A 10913-nucleotide genomic window follows, 5' to 3' on the forward strand; every position below is an offset into this window, starting at 1 on the left:
TCCTTCTTTTTAGTCTTTTCCATGCTTTGTCCCTTTTTTCTTTTGCGTTTGCACATTTGGCATTAAACCAGTCCTTCCTGCCCTTAACTTTGGGTCTGTATACGGGTACATATTTTTTTACACCAGTGTTATAGGCTTCCATAAAGATATCATACTTTTCTTGTACTTTATTTTTTCTCAGTAACTCATCCCATTCCACTTTCTCGTAAAACTTCCGAAGGTTTTCCATGTCTGTCTTAATATAGTTTAGCCTGTTTGATTTGTAGGATTCGTCCTCTTTAGTAACCTCCACTTCTGTATCAATCTCTATGGTTACATGATCACTCTTGCCCAGTGGACATCCATACCTTAGTTCATCCTTGATGTATATTCCTTTTGTTAGTACTAGGTCCAGTCTTGCCGGTTCATCGTCACTTCTATATCTTGTATGTTCATTCACTCTTTGTATCATAAGATTCTCCATCATCAATCTTAGGAATCTATCTCCCCATGCGTTATCTCCACTATTACTCTCGAATGTCTCCCAGTCAATCTCTTTACAATTGAAGTCACCAACTAGCATAACTTTTTTGTCTTCCTTAAGCATTTTGCTTAAACTCCGTATAGTGTCATTGATCACAGTGTCGTGCTCTTCCTTACACCAAGAGTTTGTTCTAGGTGGTACATATGCGGTTATAATTGTCAACCTTTCCTTGTTTTTGGTTTCCACATTTACTTTCGCAATTTCAGCTTTACCTTCACCGTATTCTACCACTTTCACTGTTAACTCCTTTTTTGTCATTATCATCACTCCACCTCCCCCTTTGCCCATTCTATCTTTCCTCCATATATCATAGTTTTTATTTATCTCTAATTTATTAGCTTCGTTCAGTTTGGTTTCCGTTAAGCATACGATCATTGGTTCTTTCTCCTTTATGAAATCTTGCAGTTCCAATTTACTAGTTATTAATCCATCTACATTTGTATACATCACTCTTAAACATTTACTCTTATCTATCTTTTCTAACTTTGGTTCTTCTTTATCCTCTCTCTTGTGTACCACTTTCTGCCTCGGTCCCCTACTATTCTCCAAAAAAATATCTTCTTTTCTTCCACAGATCTTTCATTATTCTTCTCCTTCGCCTCTGCTAGTAGTTCGTTCCATTTCCTTCTTTCTTCTTCATTTCTATTTTTCTTTATGTATATATCCTTGCAATCTTCTGTTTCCTTTAATTTAGTTGTTCTGTACAAAATATCCTCAGCCGCCTTCTGTGATCTTAACTTTATTTATTTATTTTTATTTTTATTTTTTATTTATTATTTTTTTTTTTTGTGTGTGTGTGTGTGCTACTACTACTACTACTACTATTAACCCCAGTATTCTACCTCCATTTCCAGGGCTATCAAAACCCCGAGCTACGTCAATCACAGGTCAGCCGCTTCCCTCCCCTCGGCTAATCTCTACGAACATGCACAACGATGTCTCGGCTCCTCATGTTCGCTACACCCTCATGGCCATGCAATGGGGGCAGCTTATCGACCATGACATCATCTTCACGCCCATCAACAAAGGTATGTGTGTGTGTGTGTGTGTGTGTGTGTGTGTGTGTGTGTGTGTGTGTGTGTGTAATGGTTTATTGCTAACATTTTAAGAGTTTTTTAATTGTATAACTATAAATATCTTGGCTATATCTATGTCTGTGTGTGTGTGTGTGTAAGTAATGGTTTATTGCTAACATTTTAAGAGTTTTTAATTGTATAACTATAAATATCTTGGCTATATCTATGTCTGTGTGTGTGTGTGTGTGTGTGTGTAAGTAATGGTTTATTGCTAACATTTTAAGAGTTTTTAATTGTATAACTATAAATATCTTGGCTATATCTATGTCTGTGTGTGTGTGTGTGTGTGTGTGTGTGTGTAAGTAATGGTTTATTGCCAACATATTTAAGACAGTTTTCCAATTGCATAACTTAAATACCTTGGCTATATCTATGTCTCTCTGTTTTGTATATATCTGATCTCTCTCTCTCTCTCTCTCTCTCTCTCTCTCTCTCTCTCTCTCTCTCTCTCTCTCTCTCTCTCTCTCTCTCTCTCTCTCTCTCTCTCTCTCTCTCTCTCTCTCTCTCTCTCTCTCTCTCTCTCTCTCTCTCTCTCTCTCTCTCTCTCTCTCTCTCTCTCTCTTGTTATAGTAGGATATCAATGTATTATTATTATTTAATATCACCACGAATTAGGCATACAATTGTCAATGGAAAAACCCCACGACAGATAGATCACGCCACCTTATAGGAATGTCGTCCGTCAGTGTTTACCGTCTCAGTTTTGTATACTTAGCACTCCGATGGTGCGTGGAGGTCACCTTGACATACGTGACCAATTGTAACAATTATTTTCCAACCTGTAACTCGCCACTCCTTCAAGAGAGTCCGACTGACACACAACGACAGTCACTCTCGCTCCGTCGCTTCTTGTACATAAAGGCTACGAATATAATTCGCCTTAAGGAAGCTGAAGTCTTAATCAACACCTTTTAAACGCCCCCCGACAAGCCCGTTACATTTGGTTGGCAGCGGTCACCCCGCGCCTGTGCCTTCGCTACCTCGTTCTCCTCCAAGCCACGAGAACTCACCAACAAAACTCCGGGGACAGGCGTGCAAGGGAAGAAGGAGTCAACGCACCAGCCGTCCGCGGCAACGCACCTGCCGTCCGCGGCAACGCACATGCCGTCCGCGGTTGCCCACCTACGTGCATCACACTACAAGGCGCCAGCTACAAGCATCTCACACGTCGCCACCTACCGGCAACTCACAAGGCGCCAGCTACAAGCATCTCACTAGTCGCCACCTACGTGCAACTCACAAGGCGCCAGCTACAAGCATCTCACAAGTCGCCACCTACGTGCAACTCACAAGGCGCCAGCTACAAGCATCTCACTAGTCGCCACCTACGTGCAACTCACAAGGCGCCAGCTACAAGCATCTCCCAAGTCGCCACCTACGTGCAACTCACAAGGCGCCAGCTACAAGCATCTCCCAAGTCGCCACCTACGTGCAACTCACAAGGCGCCAGCTACAAGCATCTCACAAGTCGCCACCTACGTGCAACTCACAAGGCGCCAGCTACAAGCATCTCACAAGTCGCCACCTACGTGCAACTCACTAGGCGCCAGCTACAAGCATCTCCCAGGTCGCCACCTACGTGCAACTCACAAGGCGCCAGCTACAAGCATCTCCCAAGTCGCCACCTACGTGCAACTCACATGGCACCAGCTACAAGCATCTCACAAGTCGCCACCTACGTGCAACTCACACGGCGCCAGCTACAAGCATCTCACAAGTCGCCACCTACGTGCAACTCACAAGGCGCCATCTACATTCTACAAGCCTCGAGCACACCAGCTATAAGCAACTCTACAGGCGTCCAGCCTACAAGCCTCGAGCACACCAGCTACAAGCCTACAGGCTCTACAGCCTACAAGCCTCGAGCACACCAGCTTCAAGCAACTCTACAGGCGTCAAGCCTACAAGCCCCGAGCACACCCACAGGCCTACGCAGCCGATAGCGAGGGCCACAATCTACAAGCCGCTCCCCCGCTTCAAGCCAGCACTGCTACGTACCCTGCAAGCCACTCCACGATACGGCAGAGGTATTCACACCTGCAACGTGGAGGCACGCCCCGCTGACCTTGGGACACCCCGCATGCCCCTCGCTCCACAGCTGGCGGCACCACCGCCGCTGCCGGGAGCATCGGCCCAAACCTCTTCCGACAAACAGTCAGCAAGGGTACCCGGGGACATCTCCCGGTGACTGCAAGCTGTTCCCACTACCGTTTCTTGCAAGGCGTCTTCTCAAGAGGTTACACACAAAAGTCGTCTTTTCTGCCACCGCCGCCCATCTCTTACTATAACAAGGACGACGCGGCCATCATACGTCTGGAGGCAGTGTACCCGCTCCCAGCCGCGCACCGCGGCCGCTCATTTGCTGGGTCAGCAGTTTTTCAACCTCCATTGCGAGTCCTCCGATGTCAGCCCATCCCTCACCTCTCACCGCCGCTGTGGCCGCGGCCGAGGTTTCCTGACGCGCCTACAACGACTGCACGTCACCCAGGGCATCACAAGCCGTCGCCCTCTCCACTACATCAGCTGACTAATCTTGGTATTTGTGGATATTCCCTTCTTGTCCAAATATGCCGCCTCGGCTTATTTTCATTATTGTCCGTGCAGGGGCACGATTTTTTTTATTTCTGTGTTCCTACCGCTGTTAATCAGTCATAATTGTGGGAGTAACGTTCATTCGCATACGATATTGATTCTTTCTTATTGTTTGCTAGCGAGTCTATTGAGTATAGTGTGAGTTACCTGATCAAATTTAATCTTCATCAGTGTGCCCTGCCTCCGTTTTCTTTTCACCGCTCGAGAGAAAACGTGAGCTTCAATGGTATACTCACTTAACATACCACTTCGTTTATATAGTTATTCTTTCTATATATACCCATATCATTAGGGCATTCCATTATAACCTTAACTTCTATTACGTCTAAACAGGCACCTTGCTAGCCATTCTTTCTTGCCTTTTTAGGGTTTCAACGCAAACTATTCATTCATACACGTTCCGGTTATTGGTTCATATTTACAGCTATCAACATATGCTCCTATTTTGTAAATGATTTACACCATAGTATGAACAAAGACACTCTCGCTAAACTCGGCGACACCTTTAAACAGTTGGCTCGTCCTTCAAGTGAAGAGGGACTGGAACACGATACCACAACCAGTGAATTTACTAAGGTAATCTTCTGTTCAGGCACTCATTATTTATCAATTACAGGCCGCAGAATTCGTTCACCCCCGGGTTCGTCTGCATACTTACAACCCACTCAAGGTTCAAGGACACCCTCACCAGCATCCCCTCGCACCAGCCGCAGTATTACAGGCTCAAAGTAAGGTCTCTCACCTGTTGTTTTGCAAGCAATCAGGACATTCTGAACATTCTTGCTTCATGAAACGTAGGGAATCAACACCTTCAAGACTGGACTCAGATAGGAGGTCAGGAGGTTACAGGGCAGGCATCATTCATCACACAGGAACCCTAGGCCAAACCATCAGCGGAAGGCTGCCTTTGCCATATCCACGGGAATTGTTTTCATGATTCAGACAGTTGTTCTGCAATACAAAAGGCCAAGGAGGAACAGAAGTACAAGTCCTCAGCGGACAGTAAACCACACTCCTCTTCTCAGAATAAAAGACATGACTTCGTGACAGCCCTGAGGCGGGCGTACATCCAAGTGTCCCTTAAGGAAAATACTAATTGGGAGCAACTTGGCTCCGTCATTGCCGCCTTGGGACGGACAAGCATAATTGCCCTCCCTTGCAAGGTGGGCAACACTTCACTCACCTTAGCGGTTGACACAGGTGCCACAGTCAATGTCATATCCGACTCCGCTTACAGGTCACTGACACGACAAGCGAGTGGGGAAAATTGGCCGCTCAAGAGAACGACCTGAATGTGATAGGCGTGACGGGCACCACTTTGGGAATCCTTGGGCGAGTACCGCTAACAGTCAGCTTACATGAAAAGTATGTCCTCTCGAGATTTCTTTTATGTCTCTAGCAGGTTTGCTTTACCTGTGGATGGGATCTTAGGATTGAACGCCATGAAAGACCTGCACATCGCCATAAACCCTGTAAGCAACGCGATCGTGTATCAAGGCCGACGCATACAGGGGATGGTCAATCCATCGCCTCTGTCAACTGTAATCTCACCCTCAGAGGTGGAAAATGACCAACCCACCACAGACTCAGGGGCTGCCACCGCCCAAGTGTCCCCTCTTACGGTCAAACCACACGAAACCATTGCAGATTTGTGGCGGACAGTAACGGCAGTCGTAGAAGGTCCTCATATAGTTCCGGATCGTGCTGCAAAACTTGTTAAAATCCGTTTGCCTAACGCCCCTCCGGCGGGCAGTGATGTGTGTATCGACGGAGTTCTCACGTACACCGCGTGACGGTGGAGGTAACTCTTGCGACAGTCAAGGAGGAGGTTTTGCAGAGGCATTGGTAATAAACACGTCTGGATCCCCTGTATCCTTAAAACACGGTGTTCGATTATGCCAGTGTCTAGTGTATGGGAGAAATGTCGCCCCGGAACCAACTGAATACCCTTCAGCCCAAGTTTCAGGCATATCCTCGGCGTGTCAGGCTTCTCCCGAACAAGACACAGCTCATTTAGAGGCGTTCCTAAAAGTTGCACACTATTCCGAAATTAAGCCAACCTTAGTCCAGCTTCTGGAGCATTATCGGGGGGCGCTTGCTCTACCAGGCGAGCCGCTTGGAGTTACGCAGTGTGCTGAACACCACATTAAGTTAAAACCCAATACAAATCCTGTATATATCAATGCGTACAAGCTCCCCCACAGTCAGAGGGAGGTGGTGCAGCAACTTATCTCTGAAATGTTAGAACAAGGTGTCATCAAAGAATCGAATTCCCCGTTGAATTCGCCCTTGTTCCTGGTTCCAAAGAAAGACGGCTCTTATCGTCCTGTGATTGATTTCCGGCGTGTGAACACCGCGACCGTGGATGATCATTTTCCGCTTCCCGTTCTTAGAGATCTTCTGATGTGTCTCGGTAGAGGAAATAAAGTCTTTACGAGTCTTGATCTGGTCAGTGGCTACTGGCAACTGCCCATGGCCCCCGAGTCACGTGAAATAACGGCTTTCAGCACGCCTCATGGCCACTATGAGTGGACAAGGATGCCGTTCGGGCTCAAAGGAGCTCCCTTGACTTTCCAAAGGACAATGAACAGTATTTTTGGTGACTTGCTGGGCAACTCTGTCTATGTGTATTTAGACGACATCATCATAGCAAGTAAAGACGTGCATGCACACATGGAAACACTAAAAGCAGTCCTACACAGACTTCAAGAGGTCGGATTAAAGCTCAAAATCACCAAATGTGAATTTTTAAAGCCTCGGATCAAGTTCTTGGGGCATGTCGTGGACGAATTCGGCATCCACACAGTGGACGACAAAATAAAGGCTATTGCCGAGTTCCCTCAGCCAACGTCTGCGGACAAGGTACGGTCTTTCTTGGGTGTCGCAGGTTATTACAGGCCTTTCATTAAGGACTTCGCAGCTCGCGCGAGTCCCCTAACCCATCTTTTAAAGAAAGACGTACCATTTCAGTGGCTCCCAGCTCAACAAACGAGTTTTGAGGATTTAAAGCGCTTACACGGGCTCCGGTCCTTGTCTTTCCGGATTTCAAGGACCCCTTTCAGCTTTGTACCGACGCTTCGGCTAGTGGGTAGGAGCCGCGCTGATGCAAACAGATATGTCCGGCAAAAAGCATGTGATAGCGTTCGTCAGTCGAGTACTTACAGCTCCGGAAAAGAACTATTCTGTTACCCACCTAGAGGCTCTTGCCATTGTGTGGGCTCTGAAGCATTTTCGTGACATTGTGATGGGGTACAAAATTGTGGTGTTTACGGACCACGCAGCCATAACTGATCTTTTCAAGGAAAAAACCTACACGGTCGTCTGGCAAGATGGTTCTTAACGATCCGAGCATACAATCCGGAGATAAAATACATCACCGGGAAAACAAATGTGGTCGCAGATGCCTTATCTCGGAATATTCCGATAGGCGCGATTACCACCCCAGAGGTCATCCACAACTTCACTTCACCTGAGCTACACACTGCTCAGCGTGACCACCCTGTGGAAGAGGTTAATTTACGCCCTCGAGTCGGGAGACGAATCAAACCTTCCTGAATTGCCAGTTCCTTTTCACAATTCTTCCTATCAGAGGACAACCTCCTTTGTAGGTCATGGCCAACCAAACCGGTACCTATAGACCAACTGGTCATCCCAGACATATACGTCCCCGTGACGCTTAAGCTGGTCCATAACACACCCATTGCGGGTCACCCAGGAAGAGACAAGACGCTGTCTGTCACCAGACGAAAATTCTACTGGCCCACATTACGGGTTGATGTAGAAAAACATGTCGCACATTGCGTCGTTTGTGCTAAGCACAAGGGGTCCGTCAAAGGGCCAGCACCTATGTTGCAATATCCAGTACCAGAGGCGCCATGGGATGTTGTTAATATAGACTTACTACAGCTCCCCCAGAGCCAACATGGCTCGCGCTACTTATTGGTGTGCGTCGACCAGTTCTCTAGGTTTCTAGTTCTAGCGCCTCTCAAGGACAAGACAGCCACACGCGTGGCCCATGCCCTCGTGACTCACGTGTTGTGTCCACATTCGTCTCCTCGAATTCTTCTGAGTGACAATGGCACCGAGTTTAGGAACTCATTATTGAGCGAAATATGCGCTCAGTTTAACATCACGCAATCCTTCATCACAGCTTACCACCCAGCTGCTAATGGGTTGGCGGAGAGGGCTAATAGGAAAATCTTACAGGTCCTCAGGCCTATCGTGAACGATCTCCACGATAATTGGGAGGATTGGCTATCGCATATAGCCGCTTCCATAAATACGTCGGTAAACGACTCTACGGGGAAGTCTCCCTACTACATCTTGTATGGGGTGGAGAAACGTCTTCCGTACGACTTCCTAACAACCCCACAGCAACCTCTCTACACCATTAATAGGTACGCACAACAGCAGATGCATATGTTTTCCAAGATACACTCAGAAGTTAGGTGTACGTTAAAAGCTACGAAGGTTGAAATGATGTCAAAACAACACAAACAGGCCGTCCCGGTGAATTTCAAAGAGGGTGACACAGTCATGATTAAGCAAGCGGAAAGGAGTTCGAAACTGGGGGCTAAATTCGTGGGTCCTTACCGAGTTGTTCGGAATGTCAGGGGAAATCGGTTCGAGGTTCTCGAGTCGAATAGTGGAGTCAGTCTAGAAGTTCACAGTGATCGTCTGAAAGTAATTTCCTCACCTTTGGACCTTGATATTGGTACTTCCCCCTCAGAGTCAAATGTTCAACAAGATAATCCCAACACCCATAGCTATAACTTGAGACCACGGGTTTAAATACTTCATTCCCACCACTTTCAGATCATGATGTTGCGTTTTCTGACCATCTTGTTGTCCCTCGGCTCCCTGCTTGCAACAACCATCCATCTGAAGCCTGGTGCCCTCACGGCACACATAGGAGAGGTCTTCCTCATAGAAGATGTGCTCCTCGTAAAATATCCATATACTTCCTTGACCAACACCACGGACACAATCAGGATAGTCTCAGAAAAACTACTCGGCATGGCAGACGCCATCCGGGCTACCAAGACTAGGGAATCAAAGGCTCCTTCTAGTACCAACTCTCTGACTCTTTTTCAACTACTGGAGGATAGGATTCTGTTCTTACGGGGAAAAGTTGATGAGGTAAACATGGATTATAGTTTTCACTCAGTTCACTCTCGGGTAAAGAGGGGGTTGCTCAACATCGTTGGGTCCGCCTCAAAGTTCCTTTTCGGTACGGCTACCAACGAGGACGTTCGCGATTTGCGGGACCACTACGCTCATGTACTTTCCTTTGCTGCTCGAAATCGCAGGGTGATCAACGCCAGTTGTAGAAAACTTGCGCAATTGCATACTAACATTGAGGAACTGCTAGAGCAGACAAATAAGATGGTAGAGGTTATCAACATAGTTGTCAAACAGATCGACCAGGTGAATCAGTTTCTCCTCCTAGATCAGGCCTTGCATGTATTGGAAAACGTCATTAGCTCCGTCGCAACGGCAAATCAGCAGGTTATTAGCAACATGGTTGATGCAGCGCACGGTAGAGTCACACCTGCCTTGTTCCCTCTACACGATTTGAGAACGACTGTCCAGATCGGGTATCAAAATTATAGCCTGACGCCTTTATTCACCCCGGACATGAGTCAATATTTTTACCCCTTGATTGAGTCCAGCCTCACCCCTGATGCCATAATCATTCATGTTCCCTTTCAGACGGCGGACGTGTTTGAGGCACACGAAATTGTCCGTTCCTTTTTCGGCAAAGGACAGTGTGTTGGCCCTGGACACGTCCCCGTCTCTTGTTCTAATCGCGAAGGATTTCGCTCTGTATTCTACGGGTAGCTACTCACTCTTGCAGTATTGCAAGGAGACGGTCTTCGGGCGATTCTATTGCTCTGCGTCTCTCTTTGCCTTCCTTCCAGTTCGGGGAGGGGTATGCGAGATCGCCCTCACCCGCGTGAACGCGTCTGACGCTCTTTCCCTGTGCCCTTACAAGCAGCTAACACCAACGCCTGTTTTCCATAAGAACTTTCAGGGTCTGCATTATTTTTATTTCCCTCAGTCCTTCTATGTATCGGTCATCTGCCCGGAGGGTACCACTTATCAACGGGTTACTGGTCACTATGCCATAGCGGAAGCATGCTATATCCGCTCCACTAACATAACAACGTACCCGTCCCAGATTCGTCTGGTTTTCACGGCCAATATTTCCCATCGAGTGTTTCCTCTACGGTCTCTCGATGACATTCATTTCTCCAGCATCTCGTATGTGACTAATTCCCTTAATTCATTGTCTTTCGCGAACAAAACAGAGTTTGCGGGAACCCTGGAGGAAACGCTGCCTGATTATTTGCATCTCCCCTACCTGTACCCTGGATTTTTTGTACCAATGTTTCTGATGTTCGTCAGTCTCGTCGTCATGTGCTACCTTATTAGGAGAAACTCTGTCCTGCACGATTATTTGGTTGTGCAGACACGGCGACTGGATGCAGGGAGGCCACTGGCAAGGTAGTTTTTCCTTTTCTCAGACAAGTCAGGGGACAGAAACCTGGCTGCTCCTATACTTAACATTGTGCTGTGTTTCACTACTGTATTTTTTTGGGGGAGCTAGATGAACGTTTCATTGTCTGTAACTATGCCAGTTGATAGTTTCTTATACATGTGTCCTTATATTTATCTTTTGAGAGGTTTCTTATGTTTCATGTCACACACGTTGTGGTTTC

The 10913-nt window shown here is 47.0% G+C and overlaps 1 long non-coding RNA gene across 1 annotated transcript; it reads left to right on the forward strand.

The window, feature by feature from the left end:
* Positions 1 to 3976: 3976 nt before the first annotated feature.
* On the forward strand, positions 3977 to 9065 carry LOC126993621 (uncharacterized). Its single transcript, XR_007748046.1, has 3 exons — positions 3977 to 4135; positions 4808 to 4919; positions 9007 to 9065. It is a non-coding gene; the product is annotated as an uncharacterized LOC126993621 (long non-coding RNA).
* Positions 9066 to 10913: the final 1848 nt, after the last annotated feature.

The sequence above is a fragment of the Eriocheir sinensis genome, unplaced genomic scaffold, assembly GCF_024679095.1.
Source record: "Eriocheir sinensis breed Jianghai 21 unplaced genomic scaffold, ASM2467909v1 Scaffold641, whole genome shotgun sequence".
Classification (NCBI taxonomy): Eukaryota; Metazoa; Arthropoda; class Malacostraca; order Decapoda; family Varunidae; genus Eriocheir; species Eriocheir sinensis.